The sequence below is a fragment of the Balaenoptera physalus genome (genome assembly GCF_965194825.1).
Source record: "Balaenoptera physalus genome assembly, chromosome: 17".
In the NCBI taxonomy this organism is placed as follows: Eukaryota; Metazoa; Chordata; class Mammalia; order Artiodactyla; family Balaenopteridae; genus Balaenoptera; species Balaenoptera physalus.
The window spans coordinates 40,609,605-40,629,073 of NC_138895.1; the positions used below are offsets into that span (position 1 = coordinate 40,609,605).

At 39.4% G+C, this 19,469-nt stretch overlaps 1 pseudogene across 1 annotated transcript in view; it reads left to right on the forward strand.

The window, feature by feature from the left end:
• Positions 1-2,277: 2,277 nt before the first annotated feature.
• Positions 2,278-19,469, forward strand: part of LOC309647154 (small ribosomal subunit protein uS10 pseudogene) — a 56,715-nt pseudogene continuing 39,523 nt past the window's right edge. Inside the window, exon 1 of the transcript XR_014268657.1 lies at positions 2,278-19,446. The product of XR_014268657.1 is annotated as a small ribosomal subunit protein uS10 pseudogene (transcript). The remainder of the gene's footprint in view (positions 19,447-19,469) is intronic.

Consider the following 19,469-nt stretch of genomic DNA (forward strand, 5'->3'; position numbering starts at 1 on the left):
CAGTCTTCCCTGGTGTTGCTAGCCCCTCAGGGCCCAATCTCACCTTTCCTCTAGTCTTTTTTCAATAAATTTATTTATTTATTTATTTATTTGGCTGTGTTGGGTATTCGTTGCTGCACGCGGGCTTTCTCTCCATTTGCAGCAAGTGGGAGCTACACTTCGCTGCCGCGTGTGGGCTTCTCAATGCGGTCGCTTCTCTTGCTGCAGAGCACAGGCTCTAGGCACACGGGCTTCAGTAGTTGTGGCAAGTGGACTCAGTAGTTGTGACTCGCAGGCTCTAGAGCGCAGGCTCAGTAGTTGTGGCAAACGGGCTTAGTTGCTCTGCGGCATGTGGGATCTTCCCAGACCAGGGCTCGAACTGTGTGCCCTGCATTTGCAGGCAGATCCCCAACCACTGAGCCACCAGGGAAGTCCTTCTTTTGTTCTTTTTTAATTGGGGTATAATTGTTTTACAACGTTGTGTTAGTTTCTACTGTACAGCAAAGCGAAGCAGAGTACCCTGTGCTACACAGTAGGCTCTCAGTAGTTATCTCTTTTATACATATTAGTGTATATATGATAGTCCCAGTCTCGCCATTCATGCCAACCCCCTTTTTCCCCCTTGGTGTGCATAAGTTTGTTCTCTACATCTGTGTCTCTATTTCTGCCTTGCAAACCAGTTCATCTGTACCATTTTTCTAGATTCCACATATATGCGTTAATATATGATATTTGTTTTTCTCTTTCTGACTTACTTCCCTCTGTATGATGGTCTCTAGGTCCATCCACATGTCTACAAATGACACAATTTCATTCCTTTTTATGGTTGAGTAATATTCCACTGTATATGTGTACCACATCTACTTTATCCATTCGTCTGTTGATAGACCTTTAGGTTGCTTCCATGACCTGGCTATTGTAAATAGTGCTGCAATGAACACTGGGGTGCATTTGTCTTTTTTTTTTTTTTTAACATCTTTATTGGAGTATAATTGCTTTACAATGGTGTGGTAGTTTCTGCTGTATAACAGAGTGAATCAGCTATACATATACATATATCCTCATATCCCCTCCCTCTTGTGTCTCCCACCCACCCTCCCTATCCCACCCCTCTAGGGGGACACAGAGCACTGAGGTGATCTCCCTGTGCTATGCAGCTGCTTCCCACTAGCTATCTATTTTACATTTGGTAGTGTATATATGTCAATGCTACTCTCTCACTTTGTCCGAGCTTACCATTCCCCTTCCCCGTGTCCTCAAGCCCATTCTCTATGTCTGTGACTTTATTCCTGTCCTGCCACTAGGTTCTTCAGAGCCACTTTTTTTGTTGTTTTAGATTCCATATATATGTGTTAGCATACGGTGTTTGTTTTTCTCTTTCTGACTTACTTCACTCTGTATGACATTCTCTAACTCCATCCACCTAACTACAAATAACTCAATTTTGTTTCTTTTTATGGCTGAGTAATATTCCATTGTATATATGTGCTACATCTTCTTTATCCATTCAACTGTCAACGGACACTTAGGTTGCTTCCATGTACTGGCTATTGTAAATAGAGCTGCAATGAATACTGTGGTACATGACTCTTTTTGAATTATGGTTTTCTCAGGGTATATGCCCAGTAGTGGGATGCTGGATCATATGGTAGTTCTAGTTTTAGTTTTTGAAGGAACCTCCATACTGTCCTCCATAGTGGCTGTATCAGTTTATATTCCCACCAACAGTGCAAGAGGGTTCCCTTTTCTCCACACCCTCTACAGCATTTATTGTTTGGAGATGTTTTGATGATGGTCATTCTGACCGGTGTGAGGTGATAACCCATTGTAGTTTTGATTTGCATTTCTCTAATGATTAATGATGTTGAGCACCCTTTCATGCGTTTGTTGGCAATCTGTATATCTTCTTTCAAGAAATGTCGATTTCAGTCTTTGCCCATTTTTGGCTTGGGTTGTTTGTATTTTTGATATTGAGCTGTGTGAGCTGCTTGTATATTTTGGAGATCAATCCTTTGTCAGTTGCTTCATTTGCAAATATTTTCTCCCATTCTGAGGGTTCTCTTTTCAACTTGTTTATAGCTTCCTTTGCTGTGCAAAAGCTTTTAAGTTTCATTAGGTCCCATTTGTTAATTTTTGTTTTTATTTCCATTTCTCTAGGAGGTGGGTCAAAAAGGATCTTGCTGTGATTTATGTCATACAGTGTTCTGCCTATGTTTTCCTCTAAGAGTTTGATGGTGTCTGGTCTTGTATTTAGGTCTTTAATCCATTTTGAGTTTATTTTTGTGTATGGTGTCAGGGATTGTTCTAATTTCATTCTTTTACAGGTATCTGTCCAGTTTTCCCAGCACCACTTATTGAAGAGGCTGTCTTTTCTCCACTGTATATTCTTGCCTCCTTTATCAAAGATAAGGTGACCATATGTGCTCTGGTTTATCTCTGGGTTTTCTATCCTGTTCCATTGATCTATATTTCTGTTTCTGTGCCAGTACCATACTGTCTTGATTACTGTAGCTTTGTAGTATAGTCTGAAGTCTGGGAGCCTGATTCCTCCAGCTCCGTTTTTCTTTCTCAAGATTGCTTTGGCTATTCGGGGTCTTTTGTGTTTCCATACAAATTGTGAAATATTTTTTCTACTTCTTTGAAAAATACCATTGGTAGTTTAGTAGGGATTGCATTGAATCTGTAGATTGTTTTGGGTAGTATAGTCATTTTTCACAATGTTGATTCTTCCAGTCCAAGAACATGGTATATCTCTCCATCTGTTTGTATCATCTTTAATTTCTTTCATCAGTGTCTTATAGTTTTCTGCATACAGGTCGTTTATCTCCTTTGGTAGGTTTATTCCTAGGTATTTTATTCTTTTTGTTGCAATAGTAAATGGGAGTGTTTCCTTACTTTCTCTTTCAGATTTTTCATCATTAGTGTATAGGAATGCAAGAGATTTCTGTGCATTAATTTTGTGTCCTACTACTTTACCAAATTCCTTGATTAGTCCTAGTAGTTTTCTGGTAGCATCTTCTTTAGGATTCTTTAGGTATAGTATCATGTCATCTGCAAACAGTGATAGTTTTATTTCTTTTTTCCCATTTGGATTCCTCTTATTTCTTTTTCTTCTCTGATTGCTGTGGCTAAAACTTCCAAGACTATGTTGAATAATAGTGGTGAGAGTGGGCAACCTTGTCTTGTTCCTCATCTTAGTGGATATGGTTACAGTTTTTCACCATTGAGGACAATGTTGGCTGTGGGTTTGTCATATATGGTCTTTATTATGTTGAGGTAAGTTCCCTCTATGCCTACTTTGGGGAGGGTTTTTAACATAAATTGGTGTTGAATTTTGTCGAAAGCTTTTTCTGCGTCTATTGAGATGATCATATGGTTTTTCTCCTTCAATTTGTTAATATGGTTTATCACATTGATTGATTTGCATATACTGAAGAATCCTTGCATTCCTGGGATAAACCCACTTGATCATGTTATATGATCCTTTTAGTGTGCTGTTGGATTCTGTTTGGGAGTATTGTGTTGAAGAGTTTTGCATCAATGTTCATCAGTGATATTGGTCTATAATTTTCTTTTTTGTGTGTAATATCTTTGTTTGGTTTTGTTATCAGGGAAATGGTGGCCTCACAGAATGAGTTTGGCAGTCTTCCTTCCTCTGCAATTTTTTGGAAGAGTTTGAGGAGGATGGGTGTTAGCTCTTCTCTAAATGTTTGTTAGAATTCACCTGTGAAGCCATCTGGTCCTGGACATTTGTTTGTTGGAAGATTTTTAATCACAGTTTCAAATTTAGTACTTGTGATTGGTTTTTTCATATTTTATATTTCTCGCTGGTTCAGTGTTGGAAGATTATACCTTTCTGAGAAATTGTCCATGTCTTCCAGGTTTTCCATTTTATTGGCATATAGTTGCTTTTAGTACTCTCTTATGATGCTTCGTATTTCTGCGCTGTGTGTTGTAATTTTTTCTTTTTCATTTTTAATTTTATTGATTTGAGTGCTCTCCCTCTTTTTCTAGATGAATCTGGCTAAAGATTTATCAATTTTTTTTATCTTCTCGAAGAACCAGCTTTTAGTTTTATTGATCTTTGCTATTGTTTTCTTTGTGTGTATTTCATTTATTTCTGATCTGATCTTTATGATTTCTTTCCTTCTACTAACTTGGGGTTTTGTTTGTTCTTTTTTCTCTAGTTCCTTTAGGTGTAAGGTTAGGTTGTTTATTTGAGATTTTTCTTCTTTCTTGAGGTAGGATTGTACTGCTCTAAACTTCCCTCTTAGAACTGCTTTTGCTGCATCCCATAGGTTTTGGGTTGTTGTGTTTTTGTCACTTGTCTCTAGATATTTTTTGATTTCCTCTTTGATTTCTTCATTGATCTCTTGGTTATTTAGTAGCATATTGTTTAGCCTCCATGTGTTTTTGTTTTTTACAGTTTTTTTCCTGTAATTGATTTGTAATCTCAGCATTGTGGTCGGAAAAGATACTTGATACAATTTCAATTTTCTTAAATTTACTGAGGCTTGATATGTGACCCAATATGTGATCTATTCTGGAGAATGTTCCATGTGCAGTTGAGAAGAAAGTGCAATGTGCTGTTTTTGGATGGAATGCCCTATAAATATTGATTAAATCTATCTGGTCTATTGTATCATTTAAAGCTTGTGTTTCCTTATTAATTTCTTTCTGGATGGTCTGTCCATTGGTGTAAATGAGGTGGTGCAGTGGTTAAGATTCCACAGTCCCAATTTAGGGAGCCAGGGTTCAATCCCTGGTGCGGGAACTGGGTCCCACATGCATGCTGCAACGAAGAGTTCACATGCCACAACTAAGGAGCCTCGAAGCCACAGCTTAGACCTGGTGCAACTAAATAAATAAATAAAACTTTCGACTTCCCTGGTGGTGCAGTGGTTAAGAATCCACCTGCCAATGCAGGGGACACAGGTTCGAGCCCTTGTCCGGGAAGATTCCACCTGCAAAGTAGCAACTAAGCCCGTGCACCATAACTATTGAGCCTGCACTGTAGAGCCCATGAGCCACAACTACTGAGCCCACATGCCTAGAGCCGTGCTCTGCAACAAGAGAAGCCACCACAATGAGAAGCTTGTGCACTGCAATGAAGAGTATCCCTTGCTCACCACAACTAGAGAAAGCCCGCATACAGCAACAAAGATCAAACTCAGCCAAACACAAAAGGCCCCACTATTACTGTGTTACTGTCAATTTCCCCTTTGCTAACTGTTAGCATTTGCCTTATGTATTGAGGTGCTCCTATGTTGGGTGCATATATATTTATAATTGTAATATATTCTTGGACTAATCCCTTGATCATTATGTAGTGTCCTTCCTTGTCTCTTGTAACACTCTTTATTTTAAAGTCTATTTTATCTGATACGAGCTTTGTTACTCCAGCTTTCTTTATATTTCCATTTGCATGGAATATCTTTTTCCATCCCCTCACTTTCAGTCTGTATGTGTCCCTAGGTCTGAAGTGCATCTCTTGTAGACAGCGTATATATGGGTCTTGTTTTTGTATCCATTCAGCCAGTTGACTTTGGTTGGAGCTTTTAATCCATTCACATTTAAGGTAATTATCAATATGTATGTTTCTATTACAATTTTCTTAACTGTTTTGGGTTTGTTTTTGTAGGTCCTTTTCTTCTCTTGTGTTTCCCGCTTAGAGTAGTTTCTTTAGCATTTGTTGTAGAGCTGGCTTGGTGGTGCTGAATTCTCTTAGCTTTTGGTTATCTGTAAAGCTTTTGATTTCTCCATTGAATCTGAATGAGATACTTGCTGGGCTATGTAATATTCATTGTAGTTTTTTCCCTTTCATCACCCTAAATATGTCCTGCCATTCCCTTCTGCCCTGCAGAGTTTCTGCTGAAAATTCAGCTGATAACCTTATGGGGATTCCCTTGTATGTTATTTGTTGCTTTTCCCTTGCTGCTTTTAATATTTTTTCTTTGTATTTAGTTTTCGATAATTTGATTAATATGTGTCTCGACAGTTTCCCCTATCCTGTGTGGGACTCTCTGCACTTCCTGGAATTGATTGACTATTTCCTTTCCCATGTTAGGGGAAGTTTTGACTATAATTCTTCAGATATTTTCTCATACCCTTTCTCGTTCTCTTCTTCTTCTGTGACCCCTATAATTCAAATGTTGGTGAGCTTAATGTTGTTCCAGAGGTCTGTGAGAGAGCCCTCCATTCTTTTCATTCTTTTTTCTTTATTCTTTTTATATTTCCACCAATCTATCTTCCAGCTCACTTATCTGTTCTTCTGACTCAGTTATTCTGCTATTGATTTCTTCTAGAGTACTTTTAATTTCAGTTATTGTGTTGTTCATTACTGTTTTTTGCCCTTTAGTTCTTCTAGGTCCTTGTTAAATGTTTCTTGTATTTTCTCTATTCTATTTCTAAGATTTTGGATCATCTTTACTGTCATTACTTTGAATCCTTTTCAGGTAAACTGCCTTTTTCCTCTTCATTTGTTGGGTCTTGTGGATTTTTACCTTGCTCCTTCATCTGCTGCATATTTCTCTGTCTTCTCATTTTAACTTACTGTTTTTAGGGTTTCCTTTCCACATGCTGCAGGTTCCTATTTCTTCTTACTTCTGGTGTCTGCCCCCAGTGGGTGAGGTTGGTTCAGTAGCTTGTGTAGTCTTCCTGGTGAGGGGGACTGCTGCCTGTGTTCTGGTGGGTGGAGCTGGATTTTGTCCCTCTGATGAGCAGGAACGCATCTGGTTGTGTGTTTTGGGGTGTCTGTGAGCTTAGTATGAGTTTAGGCAGCATGTCTGCTATGGGTGGGGTTGTGTTCTTGTCTTGCTAGTTGTTTGGCATGAGCCGTCCAGCTCTGGAGCCTGCTGGCCATTGGGTGTAGCCGGGTCTTAGTGTTGTGATGGAGACCTCTGGGAGAGTTCTTAATGATTAATATTCCATGGGGCCAGGAGTTCTCTGCTGGTCCAATGTACTGGACTTGGCTCTCCCACCTTGGAGGCTCAGGCCCAATCCCTGGCCAGAGCACCAAACCCCACAAGCTGCATGGCATGGAAGAAAAGGGAAAAGAAAAGGAGAGAGAGAGAAAAAAAAAGAAAACGAACAGACAAACAAAACCCCAAGACAAATGGTAAAAGCTAAACTGAACGGACAAAAACACATAAAGAAACACACACCCACACTGAAAAAAAGAAATAAAGAAAAAAAAAAAGAGAAAACAAAAAAGAAGAGAGCAACCAAACCAATAAACACAGCCAATAATGAAAACAAACACTAAAAACTAAACTAACAAAAACAAAAAATCTAAAACAAATCAAATGCAGAGCAAACTAAAACAAGACAAAGAAAGCATAAAAGAAACACACAAAAACGATAAAAAAAAGTAAAAACAAAAGAAAGAGGAAAACAAAAAGATAAATAGAAAACAACAAAGAAGTAAAAATAGAAAAATGTAAAATTTAGTTAAAAATAAGACAAAAACAGAACAAAACAAAGGAAAAAAGAAAAACAAGGAAAAAACACAATATAATGAAAAAGTACAGTAGAAATAGGAAAACAATAATATAAAAAACATATTAAAAATAAAAGCATAAAAGAGAAAAGAAAAAGTAAATAAAAAATAAAAAGTAAAAGAATAATTAAAAAGAACAATAATAGAACAAAATGGAAAACTAAGATAAAGTATATATAATAGTAATAGTAGTTATATTTTCCTGTGGCCTTGGTTGTCAGTGTCCTTGCCCCCACAGTGAGCCACTGCTATTCCCTGCCTACCCAGGAAATCCTCCAATACTTCTAAGTAGGTCTCTGGCCCTGCTGTGGGCACTGTGGGGCCAGCTCAGACTCTGATCTGGCCTTACCTCCCCCATGTAATTGCTTCCCAAGTCCACAGTTGCTCCCAAAGTCCACAGCCTCGATTGTGGGAACACTCATTGTCTATTCATATATTTCACAGATACAGGCTTTACCAAGCCAGTTGCAGGGGTTTAATCTGCTGCTCCTCTGGCTGCACAGAGAGATTTCCCTTTGGTCCCACAGCCCCTGGAGTTCAGCTTTGGTTTTCACCCTGCCTCTGTCTGTTGGCCACCCTCAGGTGTCTGTGCCCTGGCCAGGCAAGAAGTGGTGTAAGCAGTGGCTGATTAGGGCTCACTTGCTCTCTCAGGCCAGGGGAGGGGAGGGAGGGATACAGCAGTCACAATTGGGGTGTGTGGGGAGTGCCTGCAGTGGCAGAGGCTGGTGTGAAGTTGCTACAGCCTGAGGTGTGCCTTGCATTCTCCCAGGGAAGTTGGCCCCGGATCGTGGGACCCTCAGCAGTTGAGGGCTGTGCAGGCTTCTGGGAAGGTGTGGGCAGTGACTTGCACTTACACACAGGACACTTGGTGGCAGCGGTGGCAGCCATCGCCCCCCTCTTGTGTCAGAGATAACAGCCACGGTTCGTGCCCACCTCTGGAGGTCACGTAGGTGGTGCCCAGCTGTCTGTGAGCGCACAGAGCAGGAAGCTCCTATGGCAGACCCACCCCTCTCCTCAAGCCGACCACAACAATACATTCTTGACTCTCCGGCAGGCCTGGGTTTTTTCTCGGACTCCCTCCCAGCTAGCTGTGGTGCACTAGACCCCTCAGGCTGTCTTCATGCAGCCAACCCCGGTCCTCTCCCTGGGGTCTGACTTCCAAAACCCGAGCCTCAGCACCCATCCCCCACCCGCCCTGGCAGGTGAGCCAACAAGCATCTCACTCTGGTGAGTTCTGGTCGGCACTCATCCTCTGTGCAGGATTCTCTCTGCTTTCCCTCTGCACCCCCATTGCTGCCCTCACCTCTGGGGCTCCCCTCCCTCCCATCTCCGCCAGTGAGGGGACTTCCTAGCATGTGGAAACTTTTCCTCCTTCACAGCTCCCTCCCAGAGGTGCAGGTCCTTTGTCTCTTTTTCTTCTTTTTTCTTTTGCCCTACCCAGTTATGTGGAGAATTTCTTGCCTTTTTGGAAGCCTGAGGTTTCTGCCAGCATTCAGTAGGTGTTCTGTAGGAGTTGTTCCACATGTAGATGTATTTTTGATGTATTTGTGGGGAGGAAGGTGATCTCTATGTCTTACTCCTCAGCCATCTTGAAGCTCCTCCACCTTTCTCTATTCAAAGCACTGTTCTCACCAGGCTATAGGTGTGTGGGATTCAGGGAAAGGAGCTATAGGAGTGGGAGGTAGAGTGTGGCCATAGGGGTGAGAGTGTGTGGGTGAGTTCACAGTGTCTACCTGCTTCTGAAAGAGTTCAGTAATCTTGCTGTCTGTTGTTCTACTATCCCATACTTCTCTGGAGGCCTCTACTACCTCTGTGTATTGAATTACCTCAATTCTATTTCTTTGTAGGAATTCTTCCTTGGGCTTCCATGTTCATCCTGGGTTGATGCTTCCTCCTTCACTTGATACTGTCTACACATAGTTTCTGTTCCTGTGAGAATTTATCACCCTGTTTTTAAGTGGTTATTTATTTTCTTAAAAGTTATCTTCTCATCATTTCTAGGATTTGGCATGGGAGAGGGAAACTGCTAAATATGCTTAGTTTTGCCATCTTGAAACTAGAAGTACATGTATCAGTTTGCTAATAGATTTGCAGCATATGAAATTGCCTTTATCCTTGTCTGGTAGAGCTTAAATGAAGCAAAGTAATGAAAAAAATGGAACACAAAATATTGGCTGACCCTAACAAGACTCTTCTGTTGAGAGAAAAGTAATAAATATGGCTTGCCTACTTTAGACAATGGACTACATGTTGGTGTAGTACCTCATTTTTCTAGGATGCCTTATAGTTTACCAAGTACTTTATATATTCCTTATTTGACCTTTAAAATCCAGTGAGATGGATATTATTATATCTATTTATACATGAAGAACAGGCTCAGATATTTGAATGACTTGTATGGAGGGGTTGTGTGGATGAAATGGATTTGAAACCAGTCCCCAGCATTTGAGCCCAGTGTTTTCTCTATTCTACTATTAAGTATAGATGAAGTTATATGAAAAGCTTAAAAGAAAAGAATGTTTGGTTAAAATAGCAGTCACTTAAGAGAAGGTAAATAAAAACAGTCAAGAATCCCTTGAAACAGTGATATTTAATATAAATGAAGAAGAACAAAGATATATCAGGAGGAATTAAAGGTGTTATGCCTTTGAGAGACTTTATTTAAAACGACATTGGGGCTCATTTGGAAACCAAGGGAGAAGCTACAAACGGACATTCTTTCTGCAGTTCCCATCATGAATCTGGTCACTCAAACTTTAATTTCCTGTCAGAATAAAAAAAATAGAAGATCAAAGATCTCACAATTGGTTTTCAGACCATAAACAGCTTTCACAAACTCTTTGACTATCTTTCTTCTAGTTCAGTGCTCTGAATTGTTGCCTGGTCTGAATAAATTTTAAAGTGGAATTTTTCAGTTTAAATTGTAGACTATCCCAGGGCAGAGGTTGGGAACTTTGATTTCTTTGTTACTGCCTTTTATAGTTTGCTTACTACTAATTTCTGCTTTTTCTCTGTAACCAGGTCTGTGAGGTTTAGAAATATGGGTGGAAAAACGTCTCTAGATGTATGGCTCCCCTATCCAGTGGAGAGGTACTAATTATATATTTTTCTTTCAAAACCTGAAAAGAAGAGTGTTTCTAAAGAGTGAGTGACTAAAGTTTGGAAGTCTTAGCTAGATTTAGAGAAGGAAGAGGTAGATTTTTGTGTTTTGCAAAGGAGGATTCACAGAAAAGCACATAAGAAGGTTACTTTAAGCAATTCAGAGACATTAGAATTGTCTATCTGCTGATGTAGGGCAAGAGAATTCTATGATGTTGAAATTCGTGTGCATGTTTTCTTTTGGTTCTTTGGCTGCAATTTAAATGGAGTTTAATTAAAGTTTCATAGGGAAGAGTAAGGAGGATCTCATGGGGATTCAAGCAGGGAATATGGTAAGGCTGGGCAGAGCTCAGAGATACTGGAGCAAGTGTGTGGTTCTCAGGTCAACAAGCTTCTGGGATTCTTAGCAGCATGAACTGTTAGTTCATCACACTTATTATACTGTTGGAATAATGTATCCATATTCCAAATGCTTGCTCTACTTATACCTTGTTTCTGTTCCCCTTTAACTTCAATCTATACATAGCCCACTGTGGACTCTCCAGCTCCTTGCCATAATAGTTGTTCTGGTCCAGTTTCCAGAGCTAAATGACAAATTTCCATGTTTCTTGGTTCAAATTCCACAAAGAGTATATGATTAGGCCAACCTGTTGGATCCCAGATGATTGGTTCAGGCCTGTGATTAGCTTTCTTTGGCTCAAGAATCAAGTCCCTGTTCAAGTGTCCAAGCAGTAGAATCATACCATGTAAAATCTGTAGAGGGCAGGGTCCTTGGGTAGGTGATTTCACGTAGAAAGTGTGTGTGTGTTTGTGTGTATGTGTGTGTGTGTGTGTGTGTGTGTGTGTGTGGAGTAGGAAAAGTTTGGTGCTTCTAGTATGTTTAACAGACCTCAAATTCAAACAAGGCAATTTGATTTCTGAGTCTATCTTCTCTTTCTGTAACATTTTATATTACATACTAAGCCCTGTACTAAGAACTGGGCATTTAATGGTGAGGAAACAAGACAGGGTCTCTGCTCTCCCTGTACTATACGGGAAAAACAATTAATCAAATAATTAACATTATGAATGTATAATTACAAACTGAAATCAGTACATTAAAAGAAAGGACCACTGGTCTACGAGAGAGAAAAGGAGCCTGACTAAACAGGTAATTTGGGGAAGGCTTCTTGGAAGGAGTGACAAAGCTCAAGTCTGAAGAATGATTAGGAATCAATTAGATGAAGGAGAAGGACCCATTCCAGAAAGAGTGAACAGCATGTGGAAAGGCCCTGGTATGGGACGGAACATGGATTGTTCAGGGAACTGGAAGGAATTTAAAAGGGGGCCATGACCAAGGAATTTGCTAAGGATTTTGATTTTTATTTGAAGAACAATGCAAGTCTAAAGGGTTTTAGGTAGGGGGTGACATAATCAGATCTGTATTTTGAAAAGATCATATTTCCGAAGTGCAGAGGACACACTGGAAGGGAGGACAAAGGGAATGGGGTGGACTTCTGATAGACTCTTGCTGAAACCACGAAAGAAATGACAATAACTTGGTCTAACGTGGTGGAAGTTGGAATGGAAAGACCTGAACAGATTCAAGAGACATTTACGAGGTAAATTTAGAAACAGTGATGGGCTAGTAAGCTTTCTATAGTCTAAGATAGGAAACACTGGAAAAAGACCAACTCTAGGAGGGCAGATCATGAGTTCAATCTTGGACACAGTGAATTTAACATATATTTAAGACATCCAGGTGAAGATTTTGAGTAGGCAGTTGGCTGTAGGGTGTGGACCAGAGTCATTGGCATAGAGGTTTCATTGAGTCATGGAAATGGTTAAGATTGCCAAGGGAAAAAAAAATAAAGTGAAAAGAGAATGTGCTAGGCTCAGGGGAGAACTATTTCATGGTTGGGCAAAGAAAGATGAACCAGCAAAGAAAACATGGAGTTGTGTTGACTAGAGGAGAATTTCCAGCAATCACTGAGGGCATACTGGAAGTTGGTGAAGATGAATTTATTGTGATGCTTGCCTGCCCTAAGGTATAACTGCAAACAGCACTTATTTGCTTATGTGCAGAGACAGGGAAAGCTGATGGCATGAATGACTCAGGCTTAGGTTTTGCTAGACATAGAGAGTCAAAAGGCAGAATGCCTGAATATTACATGTGTAATATAACTTATCATACATTTTTTTAATATAGGAAAGGATTTTACAATTTTAAATAATTCTGAGAAACACATAATGTGTATACATATTTGCTCCCATTTCAAATATTTATTTGGATGAATTCCTATCAGTAGAATTAACAAAGAGTAAGAACAATTTTCAGACTTTTTAATGACATTGCAAATTTTATTTTTTTGCAAAAAACAGATTGCCCCAATATTGTTTGTATTGGGGCAGTGTGTGTTTGACTTTTTATTCTTTGCATTTTGACAGGCAAAATGAATGTATTACCCAAATTCTTGGTTTTTGTTACTCTCTTTCAGTTACTGTGTCTTGAGTAATTTTCTTTGGTTAATTTTCTTTGGTTTTTTTCATTCTCATGCATGTGAGAATGTCTTTCCATTGCCTTTGCACATTAATGAAAACTTGTCTGGTTATCAAATCCTTGAGTTATAAATGTTTCCCCTCTCAAACTGCTAAACATATGATTTCATTTTATTCTGAGTGTTAATAGTATGGACAAATCTGAGACCAAAGTGTTCCAAGAAGAGGGAAGTGCAAAGGTCCCAAGGCAAAAAACGCTTGGAAAGAAAGCCAATATTGTCAGAGGGGAGAGAGAAATAGAGAGAGGGAGAGAGAGAGGGAGGGAGAGGGGGAGGGAGGAGGGGGAAGAGGAGGTGGAAAGGAAGAGGGAGAGGCAGAATGGTAGGATATAAGGTCAAAGAGATGGTACAGGGTCCAATCATAACAGAGTCCTGTAGGCCAGCTTGAGGGATTTGTATTTCATTTTGAATGAGAAATGAGATCATTTTGAGCAAGGTAGTGCTGGATGGTTTTGAGCTAGTTACTCTTGTGATCTGATTTACATTGTAAGATCACACTGTTGGAGGTGGAAAATACAGGGCAGAGTGGAAGCAGAGGCCTCTTCAGTTACTGGTTCTCAGGTGGTTCAAGGATAGAAGTGGGATCTTAAGCAGGTATGGATGGGGATTGTGAGGCAATAACAAATAAGTCCTCCCAGATCAATTTTCCTTTTTACAATGATGTTTAAATCAAGAGGCTGAAGAGGATGCTGGAGCTACTGTCCCATCAGCTTTAAGGCCCAGGATATTGAAGGCAGGGAGAAGCATGAGCTTAAGGGCCTTCAGCTGCTTCTCCCTGGCCACCAGAATGAGGAAGGGCTGTGTGTGTGTTTGTGTGTGTGTGTGTGTGTGTGTGTGTGTATATGTTTAGATCCTGGGGGTTCAGTTATCTCCTTCCCTCCAGACCTCTCTTGGCCACTGCTCTTCAACTCCCTCAGGGGGTCTTCTCTTGGGTCAACTATCCAGCAGATACTGAAGGATTCTTATTTTAGGTCACTTTCTGCCTATTTTCCCTCCCACTCACGCACAGTGTGTGAGACAGGGGTTCCCACAACAGAATTTTTGGCTTCCTTATGTTCAAATGATATCATCAGCTGAATCACTCCACAATTCTGATTAGATATCAAGTTTATCATACATTTTCTTGAATTTCTCATTGGTCACAGATCTTATTCATGTCCTTTTTTCAGAATTGCTAATTATATATTTTTGGATGACATAGTCCCAACACTTAAAACCTTACCCTCCTCACAAGTCAACTGTTAGCATATTTATAAATTCCAATTCTTGCTAAAGGGTAACCCTGTGAGCTTTGAGATGGTCTGAAGGGTCCGTGGTTATTTGCCATCACCTATTTATCAGTTCTGTTTTTGAGCTCATGTGAAATCTCAGCCTCCCTTCTCCTTGTTAACATTAACAAATTTCTTCCTAAATTAGCCCTCTTCTGATCTCTCTCATTACTTAAGGCTGGCCTGAAGCAATAGAAGGGCTTGCTGAACTTATACATTGTTCCTGAGGCCTGGGGCTTTGCAGGAACACTTATAACAATTGACCAAGTCTGGAGAAGAAGGCCTTTGCAAATCTTGAGTGCCCAGGGAGAGTTGTGTGTGGTTGATTATTTATTGGGCCTCAGCTATGTACTAGGTACTGAATTTAGAGCTTGCATTAAATAGTCACTTAAGATATAGCTCTTAAAGAGACCAAACCTGATAGATGAAGACAAATTTTCAACAATGATTGCCTCATAGTATGTACAGGTGGTATGATTAATTAGGCCTAAGGAGATACAGAAACATTTGATAGAAGTTGCAGAAGCTTACAGGGGTGATATTTTAGTCATGAAGAGGTGATCCAGGAGTGGACTGAGTAATGGGCACAGCATGAGTAATAATTGTAAGTTAAGACACAGGCCTCTTATGAGACCCCTAAGTACTACAGGATGGCTGGTGTATAAGGGTGAAAGTAGAGCTTACTAGGATATATGGTTGGAAAAACAGGCCAAGGAGAACCAAGTATGATATACTAGGGCTTTTGAATTTATCCTATGGACAAAAGAGTGCCTTGAAAAGTTTTAAGCAAGGTTGTATTATGACCAGCTTCTCATTTTAAAAGACCACTTTGGCAGCAAAAGTTTGCACTGAGACCAATATAAGTACTATTGCAATAATTCCTGTAAGATGAGGGCCTCAATCAAGCCAGAGGGATTAGTGGCTGGGTCAGGGAATAGGAGAAGAGATTGTGCAGAGGTGGCGAGGAGGTGGGTGGATAGGGGGATGGAAAGAAAGGATAAATTCTAGAAGTTTTAAGAAGGTAGAATTGACAGGACATAGCAGGAGGTTTGATGTGGGGAAAGGAACAAGGAAAACTGGGGGAAATTAGAGTTCGACTTTTGAATGTTAGAATTTATGGTGATTGTGGGACTCTTATCTGGAGATGTCCAGTAGACAGCCAAATATTTGAGAACATTACTCAAGAAGTTGTTTTGTAAAGGTGGTCAATACAAACAACTTAGGCTCAAAGTTCCTTGATTCCTTGATTTTAATGAGCTTTTCAGGTCTTCATTTCAGCAAACCACCATCACAGTCATGTCTAGATCGCAACATCATCTTCTACTTATTCTAGATATGAAGAATTAAAGTCCAGTATGGCAGTTTGACCCCTGGTTCCTCCTATGTTCCAGCTCTCTTATTGCTTTATAGCCATATCTTTCCTTTTAGATCACAGACTTCATGTCCCTCTACATCTTCTTTTACTCTTAGTCCATCGAAACTTTGTACTATTTCTTTTTCTATCTGGTCTAAACCATAAAGGACCCAGTCCAATTCAGTTACTTTTTAGTACGTATGAGCTCATGCCCTTGCTTTCTGACATATACTTCTGCAGATTCTTAATGTTGTATCTAGACTGCTGGGTGTTAAAGGAGAGCACACAATCTATGGACAGGTATTACCATAAATGTGCGGTCCCTCAGCACCCCTGTATAATATTTTTGCTTGTCCCATGCCAGGTTCCTTTTCCAAAACCTATTCGATACTTTCACCACCTTCTTCATGCCTCCTTCCACATAGACACCTTGCTTCACAACTCAATTAGCAGATGGTCTTATTCTCTATTTCAAAGACAAAATTGAAGGGATCATGTCTGATTCCTTCACATCCAATTCCACACCTTCAAACTTATTCATGCCTGCATCTTTTCTTCTGGCCACGGAGGAAAGGATAATTCAAAGATGTTAATTTTCAAAAGTCTTTCTGTGTTCTTCACCTGATTGTTACTTTTTCAATTATTCCTTTCTCCTCTAAATTAATTTCTCTATGTTGGTACTTACCTTCTACATGATCAAGTCTTCATGTTAAAAAAAATAAAAACCCTCATTTGAACCTTCATTTCTCTCCAGCTGTAAATCCCCTTTCCAGATAAATGGTCAGTGAATGTTTATGACCTTATACCTCTAAACCAGGGTTTTCCCAACTTCAACACTCTTTTGGGCCTGATAATTCTTTGCTGCGGGAGCTATCCTGTGCATTGTAGGATGTTTAGCAGCATCCCTGGTATTTACTAAAGAGATGCCAGTAATACTGCCCCCTCCCCCAGTTGTAACAATGAAAAATATCTGTAGACCCCTGAGAGGGCGGGAGGGACAAAATTGTTCCAGTTGAGATTAAACTCATAACACTGGTAGTTTGAGTAGGCCTGTGCAAAGAAACTCTGAAAAGCTGTAACAACATTTTATTAGCAGAAGAGATTATGCTACTGGAGTGATGACGCTAGCAAAGAATATTGTTCTATTAAGAAGCTAGGCTGGCAGGAAACCTAGAGGGGCATACAGAGAGAGGGTATTAAAAAATGTTGCTCTGGGGAATATTCAGAGTGGACTTTGAGAGAGTGTGTGACTTCAGGTTATTGAAACCTACCTGCTGCAAAACACATGCTAATGAATTTCTTTATTAATTTCTTTTCATTAAGATAATTTCTTTCTGATACATTATGTGTAGTAAGTTAGCAAGCTGGGTAACTCACTACCATGTTTGATGGAAGAATAGTGATAGGATTTGAAGGAAGAGAAACATGACCCCTAAAGAAAAATGTATGCCCTTTGAACTGTGGTCAACTTTGAAATGAGGTTCACATGTGTTAATGCTTTTGCAGATACCAAGTTAGTCAAGTTTGTATCAGATTTTTATAAAAGGAATATGAGTTAAGGTATAAATTATAGAATGTTATTCTTTAGGGCCAGAAGGAAAAAATGATGCTTCCATTAAGCACAAGAAGTGCTCTTTTCATTTCAGCACACCCAGCACTGACTTGTGGCTACCATTAGGTTCAACTCTCTAGGTTGCTCCTTGTTGGTGGATAACATAGGAAACTGAATTAAGAAAGTCAGAATGTCTGTAGGTGATTCCAATGTGGCCTTAAACTCTGTATTTTATTTTAAAATCTTGTCTATGTTGTAGAAATTTCGTTAGACATTTAGATCTAATGACATGATGCCCTGGAAAGATGTTTTAAATCAATTATTTTTAATTTGTTGAGTGCAGTGTTTCAAACCATGGGCTGAAATCAAGGAAATCTCTCTAATTCTTCCATAACTGTGAGATGCAGTGGTGTAATGGCACTACCTCATCCTGGCTCACAAGAACCAATTTTCAACATCTCTTCCCAACTCTGTGTTCAGTGACTGGAATCAGCTATGATAGGAGTATTTACACCATAGAATCAAAGCATGCCACAAATCAGGGCATTTTTTTTTTCTTTCCAGAGAACTGTTTTATCTGCACACCACTGAAGATAGGTCTTATTGTCCCCATTTCACAGCTGAAACTAAGTCTCAGAAAAGTAATTCCCTAAATGAGTTTAACTTTGAAAACCACATGAGTTCAAAGTCATGTGAACTCAAGGGAGTCAAGGTGTAATTTTTTTTTTTCTGTTGACACAGTTTTTTTTTTTTTTTTAATCCTGTTCTTTTTTTTTTTTGGCATATAGTTGCTTTACAACGTTGTGTTAGTTTCTGCTGTACAACGAAGTGAATCAGCTATATGTATACATATATCCCCTCCCTTTTGGACCTCCCTCCCACTCCCCCTGCCCAATCCCACCCACCTAGGTCATCACAGAGCACCGAGCTGAGCTCCCCGTGCTATACAGTAGGTTCCCGCTAGCTATCTATTTTACACATGGTAGTGTATATATGTCAATCCTAATCTCCCAATTCGTACCACCCTCTCCTTCCCTCCCCCATATCCACATGTCCGTTCTCTACATCTGCATCTCTATTCCTACCCTGCAGATAGGTTCATCTGTACCATTTTTCTAGATTCCACATACATGCATTAATATACAATATTTGTTTTTCTCTTTCTGACTTACTTCACTCTGTATGACAGTCTCTAGGTCCATCCACATCTCTACAAATGACCCAATTTCATTCCTTTTTATGGCTCAGTAATATTCCATTCTATATATGTACCACACCTTCTTTATCCATTCATCTGTCTATGGACATTTAGGTTGTTTCCATGTCCTGGCTATTGTAAATAGTGCTGCAATGAACATTGGGATATGTATGTCTTTTTGAATTATGGTTTTCTCAGCAATCCCACTGCTGGGCATATACCCTGAGAAAACCATAATTCAAAAAGATATAATATTAATATAAGAGAATTCCTTTTTTTCTACTCAAGGGGTAGAATCCAGCTGAATTTAGGTTTTCTTCATAGAAGATTCAATATTCTTGTGAATTGTATATTTTTCTTTTTTATTTTCATTGTACACAACAGAGAAATCAACTGTACTTCAATATAATGAGAATTTGTTGATGTTCCTCTGTTTCCCTTACCTTCCTCACTGATCATAAATGAATGGATCATAAGACAATATATGAGACCTAGATTTTGGTGTATATTAGAGTGTTATTCTTCATCATATTTGGTTCCTAACAAACTTATTATTTGCAAACTGTTCCCAGCATTTGATTAATTAGCCTCTCTTCTATTACTAACAATTCTCTGATCCTGAACAACTTTTCTCAGCTGTCTAGTATGGGGGATGTCACCAGTGACCTCTAAGGTCATTGCCATCCATGCCAACATAAAGATTCTTATGTTTCTAATAACTAGATTATGCCCTGCTGTTAAAATACTAATGTGGAATATGTCATAAATAAAGTAATTTTAGTCTAATTTTATTGAAGATGTAGGCTCAGAAATGAAGTTTATTTTGCTGTGTAGTGAAGTTTTTATTTTGTTTTGAAAGTTTCAAGATCTGAAGCTGAAGGAGTTCTACTGTGAGGGAAACCCACTGTTCCTGAAGCAGCCGGTTAATGCTGTAAAACACGAGGACATCTGGAGTCTACAGGTGAAGCCTTATAGCATTCACAC